This window comes from Cervus canadensis, chromosome 3, assembly GCF_019320065.1.
Source record: "Cervus canadensis isolate Bull #8, Minnesota chromosome 3, ASM1932006v1, whole genome shotgun sequence".
In the NCBI taxonomy this organism is placed as follows: Eukaryota; Metazoa; Chordata; class Mammalia; order Artiodactyla; family Cervidae; genus Cervus; species Cervus canadensis.
In genome coordinates, this window is record NC_057388.1 from 111,552,658 (window position 1) to 111,567,583 (window position 14,926).

Consider the following 14,926-nt stretch of genomic DNA (forward strand, 5'->3'; position numbering starts at 1 on the left):
CACAATTGCTGAGAAAGATAAAGCATTGAGCTTTGCATCAGAGTCTGCAGTCTTCCTTCCTCTCATCAATGGAAAGGGTACGTACAGCCTTGGATACAGCAGATGGGATAGGCCTGGGGTTCTGCATTTCTCATAAGCTCCCAGGAAATGCCAATTCCTGCAGATTCCTGGCTGCACTTTGACTAGCAAGGTGTTAAAGCTCCTGAGGGTGGAGATTAACTGGGCTGGTTTCTAAGGGATCCCGTTACAATTATGATGAGTACAGCACAGGGGCTTTTTTGGCCTTCATTCCTGGCAGTGTGAACAGTTGCGGGGTGAGCTGAGGTGGCGATTCCTTGTGCAGAGAAGAGGAAGATGGCAAGTTTCATCAGACTAGAAATGATGTGGTTTCATGTTCATATACTGACCTCTGCAGACACATGGAGCCCACCAGAAAGAGCTTCAGAAATAAAGGCTAAAATAACACTATGATTCTTTAATTATTATTTTGGAATGCTATCCACAATAAATAAACTAGATTAAAACAAAATGATTTTATGCCACAGCTCAAGTGGTTCAATTACCTGGGAGTTTTTTTTTCAAGTTTTATCCTTTTTTTTTTTTTAATTGGATTGAGTCTAATCTTTTATTTAATTATTTTCAAGTTTTATCTTGAATTAATCTTGGAGGGCTCAGCAGGAACCCTTCTTAGAAGTGTCTGCAATTACATGAGGGCTTGACTGAGTGTGTCACTGCTTGTCCAAAACTCTGGTGGCAAATAAAACATAAATGACATAGGAAGGACCCTTTACTACACTTGTTAAAATATGGCAGGGACTTCCCTGGAAAGCTCTAAGTTCTTGGTCCCCGTGAGGAGTAGAAAGTGAGTCTGCAGAAGATGCAGATGGGCCACAGGAGAGGAGCCAGCCGAGTTCCTCGCCCTCTCAGCTCCTCTGATAAAGGCTCTGTCTGACCCCCAAGACCCTCAGACACGCCTCCCGAGGGAAGCGGGTCCTGAGAGGCCTGGTGTGGGCCCCGGTGCTCTTCTCTGACCTGGGGGAGGAAGCGGTGGGCTCAGGAGAGACCCTGGGCGTGGAGTGAGGGCCCCGGGCTTGGGCTGGGCCACGCGCCGAGGGACAGCATCCCCGCGCTCCGCTGGGGTCAGCGTCCACGGGGGTAAGATGAGCAGCCCGGCCGCTCTGGGGTGTTTCTCACGGTCCCTTGATGCTTCAACAGTCCTTGGGCCCAACAAAGCTGGCAGATGTCGGAAGTGTGTGCTCTCGGGCAGGACTCAGCGGTAAAGAATCTGCCTGCCAACGCAGGAGACAGGTCCGACCCAGGAAGCCCCCACACGCCGGAGCAGCTGAGGCCGCGCACCGCGACTGTCGCCGGTAGAGCGCGGAGCCGCGACTCCTGCGGCCCGTGCCTCCCGGAGCCTGTCTCTGCAGCAGGAGAAGCCGCGCGAAGAGAAGCCCGAGCCCCACCGCTGGAGAAAAGCCCCCACGGTAGTGAAGGCTCGGCACAGCCAAAATAAATGAACAAAAAAAACTATTTAAAGAGAAGAGGTGTGTGGCCTCTGGGCCCTGAGCAGCCCCCTGGAGCCCGTGGGGAGGTTCTGGCCGAGGCCGTCTCCACAGACGAAGGTGCCGTGGGGCTCGGGGCGCAGCTGGCCAGTGACACCCCGAGAGGACTGCCCTCTTCCTGCCCACCTTCTCCGCCAGCAGGCTGGCAGGGGGGCAAGTCCTGGAGCCTGTCCTCACTCCGAAGTCTGGGCGGCCTGTACACGGGGTCTGTGTGAAGCGGCACAGGGCATTTCCGTCTGTCGGTCCCTTCTCTGTCCCTCCCTGGCTTGGAAGCCCCTGGAAGGCAAGGCTGGTGAGCTCTGCACACGGTGATCCTGGGCCCCCGAAGCCCCAGCTGCAGCAGACCCTGGGGAGTGACCGGGAGAGGGAGCCGGGGTGGGTGCACCGGAGAGCGAGGGGCTCTGCTGGGAGATGGAGAGACGGGGAGGGGGGCTTCCTAGAGTGAAAGCTGCTCCCCCACCGCATGGACAGGGCCTGAGATGAGACCCAGATGGCCCTGCAAGCCTGATGGGGGAGCCGCAGGCCTCAGTCTCTGAGCAGGTGAGCAGTGAGCACCTCTGGGCCTGAGCGAGTCGTGGAGACTGGATTCCGGCCCTCAGGAAGCCCTGGGCCTCAGAGGGGCGTCAGGCAAGACATAAGTGCCCCAGCTTGTGCCAGGTGCTCGCCGAGAAAAGCCACACAGGACCAGAGGAAAGGCAAGGAGTGACAGCACAGCCTGAGGGAGTCACAGGGAATCAGCATAAAGGGAACCTTGTCCCAGGCTACAGCGTGGATGAACTTTGAGGACATCATGCTAAATGAAATAAGCCAGACACAAAAGGGTAAACACATGAACTTATATAAGGTACCCAGGGAGTGAAATTCTCTCAGTCATGTCCGACTCTTTGAGACCCCATGGCCTGAATTCTCCAGGCCAGAATACTGGAGTGGGTAGCCTTTCGTTTCTCCAGGGGAGCTTCCTAACCCAGGGTCGAACCCACGTCGGCCACATTGCAGGGGGATTCTTTACTAGCTGAGCCACATGGGAAGCCCATGAGGTACCCAGAGTACTTAATGTCTCAAAGTAGTCAAATTCATAGACACAGAAAGTGGAATAGTGGTGGGCAGAGGCTGGGAATAGGGAAATGGGGACTGGTTCAGTGGGTGCAGAGTTTGAGTTTTGCATTAAGAGTTCTGGAGCTGGGTTACACATTAATGTGAATGTATATGTCACAGCTGAAGTGACCACTTAAAGTGGCTAACAGGCTAAATTTTAGGTTATGTGTATTTTATCTCAATCTTAATATATAAATAATTACTCATCTTTCAGTTATTCAAAAGCCCGGGATTTTGCATGATGCATTCACCAAAAAAAAAAAAAAAAGTATATTTACAAAGAAATAATTATTTACTCATCTTTAAGTTATGCAAAAGCCCTGCACTTTGCATGATGTACTCTGCATATAAGTTACATAAGCATGGTGACAATATACAGACTTGATGTACTCCTTTCCCAATTTGGAGCCAGTCTGTTGTTCCATGTCCAGTTCTAATGGTTGCTTCCTGACCTGCATACAGATTTCTCGGGAGGAAGTAATGTGATCTGATATTCCCATCTCTTGAAGAATTTTCCAGTTTTTTGTGATCCACACAGTCAAAGGCTTCAGCATAGCCAATAAGGCAGAAACAGGTGTTTTTCTGGAACTCTCTTGCTTTTTTGATAATCCAACAGATGTCGGCAAGTTGATCTCTGGTTCCTCTGCCTTTTCTAAATCCAGCTTGACTGTCTGGAAGTTCATGGTTCATGTACTATTGAAACCTGGCTTGGAGAATTTTGAGCATTACTTTGCTAGTGAGTGACATGGGTGCAATTGTGTGGCAGTTTGAGCATTCTTTGGCATTGCCCTTTTTTGGGATTGGAATGAAAATGGACCTTTTCCAGTCCTGTGGTCACTGCTGAGTTTTCCAAATTTGCTGGCATGTTGAGTGCAGCACTTTCACAGCATCATCTTTTAGGATTTGAAATGGCTCAACTGGAATTCCATCACCTTCACTAGCTTTTTTCATAGTGATGCTTCCTAAGGCCCACTTGACTTCACATTTCAGAATATCTGGCTCTAGGTGAGTGATCACACCATTGTGATTATCTGGGTCATGAAGGTCTTTTTGTGCAATTCTTCTTTGTACTCTTGCCACCTCTTCTTAATATCTTCTGCTTCTGTTAGGTCCATACCATTTCTGTCCTTTATTGAGCCCATCTTTGCATGAAATGTTCCCTTGGTATCTCTAATTTTCTTGAAGAGATCTCTAGTCTTTCCCATTCTATTGCACCAACGGCAGCTCATATTTAAATATTTCTAAACACCATTCATCATACCTTTAAAAATCTTTTGGATAGCTTTAATCTTGGACATTTTCCAGCTTTACTCTTGGGAATCAGTGTGACTTTTCCTTTCAGAGAGCATTGTTTGATATGCTTGGTCTTTTCCCACAGATCTTTTCCCCAGGGTTAATTAGTAGAATCAGATAGTGAGTCACCTTTTTCATCAGATGAAATGTGGATAAGAAAGAAATTTGTTTTACAATTAATATTTGTACACAGTGTAGAGTCCTAGTCACCAAGCTTCTCACTTCTCTCCAACTCAACATGCAATAGACTCTTGTTGTAGCCACCCAGCTCCCAGGGACAGCCATGCCCATGAGTTCTGGCCAAGCTAAATTGAGTAGAAGTTCCATTGGCTCTGAACAGGCCTGGCCTCTGAAAATGTCCCACAAGGCATCCTTTCCCATTTCTAGCTGAGCGGAATAGATCCAGTGCCAGGGCCAGATTTGAAACCACCGGTTGTTGATGACAAACCTATAACTCAAAGGTACCATGGCCCCTGAATCCTTTTGTTGAAAGGAAATCAACAAGCAGAGTCACTTGACATTTGAAAGCCTATGTTCAAGTAAAGGTAAGATTTTATGATGTTCATGCAGCTGATATTTTCTTGTTTATATGCTACAGTGAGTAACTTTAACTTACAGGATTATGGATTAAAAAATCAACTAAAAATTCTTTCAAATTCTGAAATAGAAAATAGTTTTTTGAATATTTGAAAAGATAAAAAATACATTTATTTAAGAAACATTCAGCATGCTCTCTCAAGCATTGTTTTAGAATTTCAAGATGTACATTTGTGCCCGCATGCTAAGTCACTTCAGTCATGTCCGATTATGTGTGACCCTATGGACTGTAGCCTGCCAGGTTCCTCTGTCCATGGGATTCTCCAGGCAAGAATACTGGAATGGGTTACTGTGCCCTCTTCCAGAGGATCTTCCTGACCTAGGAATCAAACCCGTATATCTTACAACTCCTGCATTGGCAGGTGGGTTCTTTTACCACTAGAGTCACCAAGATGTACATACACCAAGATGTATATACATTAAATATAATCCCATAATTTTGCTTTCAGACATTTTATAGTCAGTATAAAAATACAAAAGTGGCCACCACGCCTGCTTTGGATAATTGAAGCTGACGTGTGGTGGATATGGGTGGAGAGGCAGCAGGTGTGGATCATCTTTGTTTCTGGGAACACTCTTAGTTCTGGCTTTTGACAACAGTTTCAATATAGAGAATTTTCTCAATCCACCTGGAGCCAAGGAACTTCTCAGCCCAATCTGTGAAGCCTTAATCCATAATCTGTAGCAAGCAACCCAGAAAGCCCAGTCATAACCCCTGCAGTATTAAACCTCAATTCTTCTTCTTCTTCTTGAAGTTGCTCAATAGTGTCTGACTCTTTGCGATGCCATGGACTGTAGCCTACCAGGCTCCTCTGTCCATGGGATTCTCCAGGCAAGAATGCTGGAGTGAGTTGCCATTTCCTTCTCCAGGGGATCTTCCAGACCCAGGGATAGTCAGACTTTAATACTGACAGCTTCCTTATTTTTAATCATCCTTCCTATTAGAAGCAAAAGGGAGAAACCAAATATGTCCCTCAAACACACATAGAGGAGGCGCGTCTTCTATCCAGTCCTCCCCCAGCTTTCCTGCATCACAATCTCTGATCACAATATGCTTCCTTTTTTCTACCAGAAAACTTTCCCATGCCTATGCCTGACTCTGGGAGATAGCAAAAAATAGAAAGGTTTGGTGACCTGCAGTCCATGGGATCACAAAGAGCTGGACCCAACTTAGTGACTGAACAACAGCAGCCACAATGCCCAAGTCTCTGCCGAACAAAAGGGGTGGTAACTGAGTCCTTCACATTATGGAGCAAGAGTGCAATAAACAGTGCTCATTCTCTTTAGGTAATTTTTGTTTGCCTACAGATGTCAGAAGAGTGAGAACCAAATAAAAGTCAGGACAATATGTGCTGCTTCTGTTAAATCTTAAAAAAAAAAATCCTTTATCACAATATTTAAGTTGAAATCTAATTCACATAAAGTTTATTCTGTAAAATGTACAACTGAATGATCTATCATCTGTTTACAAAGTTGTGCAACTATCATCACTACCTAAATCAGAGCATTTCATCTCCTCACAAAGAAAGCCACTATCCATTCAACAGTCACTTCCCCTCCCACCTTCCCCCAACTTCCGACAATCTGTGTGCTTTTTGTCCCTAATGATTTGCCTATTCTGCATATTTAAAGTGCATGGATTTGTACAACAGTGGCCATGTATGCTGGTTTCTTACACGTGGTGCTATGTCTTTGAGACTCATCTATGATTTAGCACATGATTCATTCCTCTGTTTGACTTGAGAATTTTCCTTTCTAGGCAATTATAATACACACACACACACACACACACAACCAAGTTCTTTTCTTTTTAATTGTGAAAAACTCACAGGATATAAAATTTCCATTATGGCAATGTTACGTGCTCAGTCCACGTCACTAAGAACTGTCTTTGTGCAGGGACCCTCTTTGCTGCACCGGCCCTGAGCCACCAGCTAGCACAGCACACCAGCCCAGCCATGACACCCCGTCTCGGGACCCTCCGTACCACCCACCTGAGTAGGACTCCACACAGGCCTCCCCACGGCGGCCTAAAGAGAGAACTCCATGGGGGGGTGGGCAGTGGTGGTGAGGGGGGAGAGACAGGACAGGAGAGGCGGGTGGAAGAGCCTCCCATGCTGAGCTCGAAGTCTCAGTCGCATGCTCGCCAGACCAGCCCTGCTTAACTATTGGGATCAGAAATGGTCAGACGGGTGGGGGAAGTGTGACCGTGGACAGCAGCAGCTTCAGCCAGACACCCGACAGTCTACACTGCAAACCTGCCAGGCCAGCTTCAGTCCCCGGGCCAGTTGCAGAGCCCCAGAGCCCCAGCCTCATGTGGGGGCTATGCCAGCCACACCCTCCAGAGCTCCACATCCCCAGCTCACAGGAGAATGCTCTGAGCTCCCAGGAGGTCGTGTCCACTCAGGGTGTATGACAAGCGGCGTTAGGCTGGGGCCAGTTGGACGTGGTCGCAGTGAGACCAAGTTTCTCTGTATCTCTTCTGCTCCTGAAGCGCCCACTTTCTGTTACTCGCTCAAGCCTTGCTTTGTCCAGGCATCCCCCCAAATACAGCCAGGCTGCAGGGAGGGGTTTCAGGGCAGAGCAAGAGCTGCAGTGTCTCATGGTGAGCAGGGCTGGCCACAACTCACCCTCGACTCTGAGAGAGCATCACTGTGGGTCAGAAACTGACCCTCTGAAGGCACAGGTGACTGCTCCTGGATCACACAGGGGCCTTAGAACTTAGGTTTGTCTTGTGACCTCTACAGCTGTCTCTAAAGGATGGACCATGTAGCGAGGAGACAAACTGATCCCTGGTAATCACAGTCAGATTGGTTAAGGACCAAGTGGGTGTGGTGGGGCTGTGGGAATGGGGATGGGACCTGCCTGCTTCCGTTGGTTTCCCACCCCCCACTCCCCTGACCTTCTCCTCCTCAATATCATAACTTGTATTGGGCTTTCTTGGCCCAGACACAACAGAAGTGATCATTCAGTTACTCAATATTCAGTGGAATAGTCATGAAGTGACATCAAGTGTAAAAAGAAATAAAACTGAAAATAAAATTCATCCAGACAGGTAATGTTTTAGATGAGGTTAGTGTCAGAGAAGATCCTTGGGCTCTGTGTAAAGGTCCCCCTGAAACTCTGGCCCTGGAAGGAGGGAGAAGATGACACCTTTGGTGAATGTGACCTAAACCTGGTTTGTGTTTAACCAGCTCATTGATTTGGTCATTCATCATCGTCACATTTTCTGAGCCCCATTCTGCATCTTCGAGGTCGTCACAGGGCTTACAAGCTGGAGAGTTCATTGAAGTGTAAAGACTTGAGGGGTCCTTAGTGAGGCAGAAAATTGTGCAGGCAGAGCAGGTGATGGAGAAAGGCATTGTGGACCAGGTGAGATCTGAGCTGGGTCTCCAAGGGTGAGTGATCAGTTAGCTAGGGCCTGGCTCTGAGCAGGACTCAAATACATGATGAATGACTAAATGAATGAAAATGGAATCTTCCTGAGAGAGCAAGAGTGCCAGCTCTTCTGTAACTGAGTCCAAGCTTGTACTGCTCACCTCACGACAGGCCAATTAATTGAGAGATGAGTTGTTGGTGCAAGGACAGCGGCTTTATTCAGAAACCCGGGACTCTTGCACCAAGGACCCATCTTACCTGAGTTAGAATTCAGGCTTCTTTTCTATTTATACAAAAAGGTGAGGGGGTGGGGGGGAGGAAAGTCAAATATTTCTTCATTCCAATCATCCTCCAGAGGGGATGTGTTCATTTCTGCCTCCCTGCTGTGACTCACAGGAGAGTCTGGTCAGGAGGTTTCCTGTGAACTGAACAAAGCTATTTTAGCTTGGTGCTCATTACCTGGGATGCAGGGTTCCCAGAGATGGAACTTTATGTATAAGCATATAGGCAACATTCCTTTAGCTGTTACCTCATAATAGGTAGACTACGAAGGGTCCTTGTCTATGACGAATTCAGGCCAAAGCTCGGAACTGCAGTCACACAGGGGCGATGTGGAGAGGCCCCGCGGGGTGCCCACTCCACCCCCTCAAAGTCTTCCTGACTAAGCAGCCTGTGTCTTGACTCCCCAGGGCACCTGTCTGGGCTGTTCTCTCAGACCGGGCTGTCAGAAGCAACAGTCAGCTGGGCTCCTCCCTGATCAGGCCTGAGGACACCAGCTGCCTCACCTGAAATGGGTCAGTCTCTCAGTCATGTTTGAAGCTTTGTGACCCCATGGACTATAGCCCGCCAGGCTCCTCTGTCCATGGGATTCTCCAGGCAAGGATATTGGAGTGGGTTTTCATTTCCTTCTCCAGGGGATCTTCTCCACTCAGAGATCAAACCCAGGTCTCCTACATTACAGGCATATTCTTTACCATCTGAGTTACCAGAGACATGCATAAGAAACTGCTACTTGCAAAACTGGGCTCAGAAGCCTGGGTGTGTGGTTCAGGCTCTATGAGGCATTTCACATCCTCCTAGTATCTCCTCTCTTCTCCCTAAGAAACTCTCATGTCTCAGGACACCTCTAACCAAAACTCTGCTTTTGGTGGGATCTAGTGCTCAGAGGTTAATATTTTCAGCCCAGAGAGACACAGCCTGTGCTTTAGACATGAGAAACCCTCCCATCTAGCCCCAATCCATCCAAATCTCTCCCGTTCCCCAGATTCGACAGCCAGCAGACAGTCCCTGAGACTGTTCAGCAGACAAGCTCCCACAGTGTCTGGCGCTGAGGCTCCTCCCGCCCCCGTGTCCCATCAGCCCTGCACGATGAGCCCCAGTCCTGGGAATGGAGGGGCCCCTCTGCGCTTCTTCTGGGGCTGCTGTTGGGCCTTCTTCCTCCTTCAACCAGAGCAGGGAGCTGGGCTCATCCAAGCCCGGGAGTGGGGGGGTAGGAGGGGACGAGCAGTCAGTCTCTCTGTCTCCCGCGGCCCTGGGGGAGGAGGCGCTGGGGGGATGGCGGACGGGGCTTGGCCTGCTCAGCGGTCAGGACTCAGGACGCATTCGGGGGAGGCTGAACCTACTGGGGAATGTTGATGGTGACAAGCTCTTTCCATCTCTGTAGGAGCTGGTCCAGCTCACCAAGCTCTCTCAAAACTAGCACCCTTCATCTGGCAACAGGGGGTGGGCTGAGTATTTTCCAGGAAACTCCTCTCTAACCTCTGGGAAACATTCTGACAGGGTCTCTGATGATGCAACAGAGGTCCACTTTGGTTAAGAATCAACGAGGACTCACTGTTTGGCCCATGGATCCCCATGCTATGTAGCAGCCTTGATGGGAGGGGAGTTTGAGGGAGAAAGGACACATGGATGTGAATGGCTGAATTGTTCCCTTTGCTGTTCACTTGAAACTATCACAGCACTGTTTGCTAAAGGGCTATACCTCAAATAAAAAACAAATGTTAAAAGTTAAAAGGCAACAACACATGACCAAACACTCAGGAAAAGAAGACACTGGATGATTTGGACATTGGCTTCAAAAGTACATTTTGGTAACACAGAAAACTACAGTGCTTTAAAATCCTAGTTTATGATTTAGAATCTATGATATGTAGATGAGTGCTCAATTGTTTAATACAGGCACCAATAAAAATACAAGCTGAAGACTAACTGGTTTTAATATCATTTTCTGTTTTCATAAATTTTGCACTATAGACTAAAGTCAGGGCACATGATAATCTGTTTATGTGTCTCCCTCCCTCCATCTCCCTCCTGCTGTTGTTTTAAATTTATGTCACTAGTGAGTGCACTCCAGCTCTCCTGCAACACACACCTTCATTCTGTAGGAGAAGTGATAACACTCGCTTGCACTCGTGTAAGTGAGGAGGTGATGTACGGTGATGGAAGGAAGGAGACTGGCGGGAGACCCGGCCTGGCCTCAGCCAGGGGCTTTGCCCTGACACTCGCTACCCGGTTCCCTGTTGACCTGTAACAGGGCCTGGAAAATCCTGTGAGGAGCCCTGGCTAAGAACCTTCATGCACGTCTCGCCATTTACATCGTGGGAATGGAGTTCCCAAAGATCTTCAGATTTCTGATTTCTTTTGTCTTCATTAGTCTTCTCACCAGGGGTGTTGTTAATTAAATCAGCCTATATATTATTAATATTAACATATATTGTTGATTTATAGATATTATTATAATATAATAAATTTATATTTATTATATTAAAATAATTATGATAAATATAATTATATTATAATAATATTATAATAAAATAATAATAAATAATAATATTATTATAATAAAATAATAATAATACATCACATTTAACATTTACTTGCATTATATATACATATGTTTATATAGCATTATGTTAAAATAAATTAAATTAATAAATATAAATATATATTATATATATTTATTTATAAATTTATTATATATATATTTATTAATAAATATAAATATTTATTAATTTAATTTATATAAATATATATTTATTATATATAATATATAAATTTATTATATTTATTTATATATTTATTAATAAATATAAATATTTATTAATTTAATTTATATAAATATATAAAATTATATAAATATAAATTTATAAAAATAGTATGTATTTATATATATTTACAATATATAATTATATATATTATATATAGAATTATATATAATTTATAAATATATATATTATATATAAATAAATAAATTTTATAAATATAATATATATAAATTATATAAATATATATAAATAAATATATATATAAATATATAAATGTAAAAATATATACATTAATATATTTATATATAGAAATTTATATATATAAATTTATATAAATAGAAATAATAATAAATAATAAATAAAATAATAATAATACATCACATTTAATATTTACTTGCATTATATATACATATGTTTATATAGCATTATGATAAAATAAATTAAATTAATAAATATAAATAAACTAGCATAACAATATGAGTATATATGACTCCTCAGAGGCAGGCCTTTGCCTTTTGTATGGTCAGCTCTTCCTACTGACCATATTTTGTTTGCCAGAAAACAATGAAGACTGAGGCCAGAGTGAAAGTGAGGGGAAGGCAGGCAGAGAAGACCCAGCCTGAAATTACAGGGGAGACACAATGAGTCACTCAAGTGAGAGAAGTGTGCTCCCAAGACCAACCTGAACTGCAGTCTTAGTGAGGGGAGCGGTTGTGACCCCTCACCCGGCCCATCGGCCCCTTCTGGGGAGGCTGAGCAGGAGGAAGCCTCCTCCAGGTGTCTCCTCCGGCTCCTCCCGGGGACCCTCTCATCCTCCCCAGTCTCTGCTGCGACCTTTGTCCTTTGCTGCCAGCAGGCCGTTCACTGCCCTCCGCTGTTCTCCTACCGGCTCTCTTTCCTTCCCTTCCTGATTCTCTGGGCTGCTACCGGCCAGGCTGGAGACACAGGCATCACAAGACCTCCCTCCAGCCAGTGAGCTGTCCTCGCCCCGCCCTCCTCCTTGAGAGCTGGGTTAATGGGGTGCCTGGGGTTTATTACTGAGGCTTTCCTTGCTCTCAGATTCTTCCCTTCCAGATGCTGAGATGTGCAGGGCAACTAAAGACATTTCTGCATTTCCCTGAATGTGGATGCTAGATGAACCTAGTTTCCTTAGAGCAGAATCATATTGTTTGAAACAAAGATTTTTGTATTCCCCCAAACAGGAAATGGTGACACCTCAGAGTCATACTGTTACTTGACAAAAGCAAGTTGTAAAACAACACACATTATTTGTCTAACTGAACTAAAAAATGATACTATATTATCTGTGTAAATATATATATATATATATTTGAAAATGTTTTTTAAAAAGCTGGAGAAATATATACAAATGAACCACAGGCACCTTGATAGGGATGAAAGAGAAATTTTACTTTTACTCTAAATTATCCAGTTTTTTTGTGTGTACTTTTAATTCAGGATGAACTTGAACAAGAGTGTATACTGTTTGTATTAAATAAACACTTTACATATGATTGTACAGAACTAGCTTATCATAAAAACTGAACCAATGTATTTCAGAGTCAAACAAATGATAAGCTGTGTAGAAGAGACTGAATATTTGCTGAAGGGTTAAAGATAGAATGAGCACACGAGCAGCCCAATCAATGAAATGCGGGCTGCACACTGCTGTCTCCTCCAGTCACTAGAACATCCCTTGAACACTTGCTGGATTTAAGTCAGCCTGGAAATCAGTTACCTGTCCAAGGCAAGTCAGAATTTATGCCAGGCCCATAGGAAAGACATGTCTTAACTAATTTGGCTGCCAATATCTCTGAGGGGAAGAATATGTACACTTTATTCTCAAAACTTATTTTGGCCTGTCCTACAATGGATTATTTCATTAAAAACAAAACACTCAAACTAACATTGAAAACCACCGTTTTGGTGTACCTTAAACCTTTTGCCATTTTACAGCTTTCTCCTTTTCTGTCATCTCTTAAACACATGCAAAATAAATACAGTGGAGTCCCCAGCAGGAGCTGCTACTCAAGGAGCTCTGGGCCTCAGTCCTTACTAGGAGTTAAAGTGGCAAAGAGAATTTTTGCTCCAGAATTCTAAAGGCATTTTGGTGTTGGATAATCTGGACCTGTGGAAAGCATATGATAGCCTGATGCTGTTTCTTACAACTGCCGCAGTTCAAAGATTTTCAATATCTTACTTTCTGTAAGCAAATATTGAGAATGCTCAGGAGAGAGCATAAATATAATAACATAACTCGTTATAAATAGCATGTAAGTAGAAAGTGTAGTTAGATGTGAGTCTAACTTACCTTAAATTCCTAGTTCCTGTGACTCTCAGTCCATAAGGCTCAGACTACATTCTTTGGGCATTTCTACGGAGTGGACAGTAGGTGGCACTTTCAGCCTGTTTAAAAAACAGTTCACCGGCTTTGGCTTGTTTGCTTGCTTTTTAACTGTTTTACCACCATTGCACAGAAAACAGTCATTTTGTACATAAGTGTATGAAGTCCAGATCAATGTCTTGGGAGCAATTTCAGAACACAAAGCCATTTAACTGAATCTGTAGGAAGCATTTACAAATAACCACAGAAAAGACTTTACCTTTTTGTAGATCCAAACTGCAAAAAGAAAGTGAAAGTCACTCAGTCATGTCCGACTCTTTGTGACCCCTTGGACTGTAATCCCGCCAGGCTCCTCTGCCCATGGAATTCTCCAGGCAAGAATGCTGGAGTGAGTTGCCATTCCCTTCTCTAGGTGTCGGGAGCCACCGGGGTGTGCCCAAACCGTGACAAGGTCACGGGATGAGAGAGGAACCTGCAAGGCAGCTCTTTCTCACACGGGGCTGCCCCGGGGGCCCAATATGTCCCCTCAGGAGCCGCCAGGATGAGAACGGAATCTGCAAGCAGCTCTTCCCCTTGAGATTGTCCCGGGGGCCCGGTACATCCCTTTCTTCCTTCTGTCTTACTGTTGTTGGGCTTTCTATTAATTTTTGGAAATATAATATATAGTAATAAGGCCTCCCTGGAAAAGTCCAAGCCTTTTTTGGAAATGCTCATGATTGCTCTGACTCAGGACATGACCATAAACATCAAGTCAGCAAAGAAAAGGTCACAGGTATAGTCTGGCTGCTTGCTTAAAAGATTATAATGTTCTAGAATAGAAAACAGTAGAGGCATTTAGATTTAGAAGTAGATGCACTGCATCAGTTTACTTGCTCCTTGGTTGACAGGGTTTTCTTTATTGCTATTTCCTTGCTGCTATTTGTTCATTGTTTCCCTTTCTTTAAACAACATGATATTATGGGCATTTTTGTAGAGTTAGCAAATGGGGTACATAGATTTCAAGAGATTTATACTAACCAGCTTCACTGCCATTATCTCACTATTAATAGAGGTGTTTTGCTGCTTTAGAGGTGTTTTTGCTGTTTGATAGTTAATCATTGTACATTGAAACTTTGTGGTTTCAGGTAAAGAAAAATATCAGGTTTTTCTCATGGTACTATTCTCAGAAATGTCAAACATGTTACTGTGACCCTTTCCATGTATTGTTTTGTTGTCCAAAGAATTTACACTGTACCTGAGATTTGTAGGACATTGTTTTTGTTAGAGTGAAAATGTTAGGCCATTGAGGCAAGAAGACTATGTACGGGATTTTTAAAAATAAACCCTGTAATCAGAAACGTTCTAGATGAATGCATATGGGAAAAACATGGGAAAGAAAAATATTGACAGATGCATGAAACTATATCGGATGTAATATGTGGTGATTTAGGGGGGAGGAAATGTTCATTCTGTACAAACTGAGCTATCCTAAAAATAAAAAAAAGCTACCTCTTCTACTCAACCTTCTGTGTGTGTCTGTCTTCTTCCTAGCCGACGCCACTCATCCCTTGGGTATTCCTGGTTCTGCCAGGGCTGGACCTCGGCATCTAGGGAATCTTCCCAATCCAAATTAT

The 14,926-nt window shown here is 44.3% G+C and overlaps 1 long non-coding RNA gene across 1 annotated transcript; it reads right to left on the reverse strand.

The window, feature by feature from the left end:
* Nucleotides 1-3,824: 3,824 nt before the first annotated feature.
* On the reverse strand, nucleotides 3,825-14,461 carry LOC122438827. Its single transcript, XR_006268658.1, has 3 exons — nucleotides 13,573-14,461; nucleotides 13,281-13,375; nucleotides 3,825-4,037 (listed from the first exon to the last, which is right to left on the reverse strand). It is a non-coding gene; the product is annotated as an uncharacterized LOC122438827 (long non-coding RNA).
* Between the last annotated feature and the right edge of the window lie 465 nt (nucleotides 14,462-14,926).